This window comes from Montipora capricornis, chromosome 4 (genome assembly GCF_036669925.1).
Source record: "Montipora capricornis isolate CH-2021 chromosome 4, ASM3666992v2, whole genome shotgun sequence".
NCBI classification, from domain to species: Eukaryota; Metazoa; Cnidaria; class Anthozoa; order Scleractinia; family Acroporidae; genus Montipora; species Montipora capricornis.
Window position 1 is genome coordinate 36,136,505 of NC_090886.1, and position 1,159 is coordinate 36,137,663.

The window sequence follows — 1,159 nt, forward strand, 5'->3', positions numbered from 1 at the left end:
TTAACTACTTTGTTAAAAGCCATGTTAATATAATTGCTGGTCATCGGAAGAAAACCACTTCTCGGAAGAACAGTACTTGTATCTGTTTCTTTTCTCAGACCATCATCAATATATTTTTTGGACATCACTGCATCGTTTACCGTACCATCTTTTGTCTGAAGAATACGATTGTTACTCATATTTAGGTCTCCGCTTAGAGAAGAGCCTGCTAATTGGTGTTTAATGATGGTATGGTTATTTTCAGTACCTTCAGCTAACTCGATTATTTTTTGTTTTGCATTTCAATTGTAGATTGACAATCTAATTTGTTGTTATCATCATCGAATTTAAAATAGAAATTGTTTAGATAGGCATAGGGGACAGCATCGGCTTTATTTTGACGTGGACTTCCAATGTCTTGAACTCTATTAAAATCCAGTAGAAGGTGACCTTTCATCGTGGAGCTACCATCCAGTTTAAGATAACCAGATCCTCCATTAGCTGAAATGAGATCCGTTATTTGCTTTTCATTGAGAGCATCGTCATCATTTGACCCATCTTTGATATCTGTCGTTTTTTTTATTATTCATATCATAATTACCATCTTCAGTTAATAAAAAACCCACCCCAGGAGGACCAGGTTGGCCTTGTTGAAGGGTTGTTATTGTTTCTAATAAACCGTTTGAATAACTCATGTGTATATATTCGTGTATATTATAATTGTTCATTAAAGTTTTTTTTGTAAATTTTCGTGGCTTATCAATGTAAATAAAGCTATATGGCTACTCAGTTGCTTTTTCATTGACTTCTTTAGGAATGTTGTTTTCTCGCCAAATAAGCGATTTTTCATTGTTGCTTTAAAATTCATAGACACGAAAATGTGTGCAGTTCAAACGAATAACTTTTGGGGTTTAGTAATAGCTTTGTGATAAATAGATGACACTACAATTTTTATGTCTCCCCCTTATAAAATAATCAATCAATGTGTTATAATTTAGTCACGTGTGGAGTCACGTTGCCAGTAATTGGATATCTACGTTGTGTAATGCAGGATTTCATTTTCATTCTTTTTCGTGATCATTAAAAACATATAGCTACATTATTCGCTTCACCCTGGTTTATTACATTGGCGACGAGGATAAAAATGGCAACCTACGGGAACGTGGGGGAATTTAAGGAG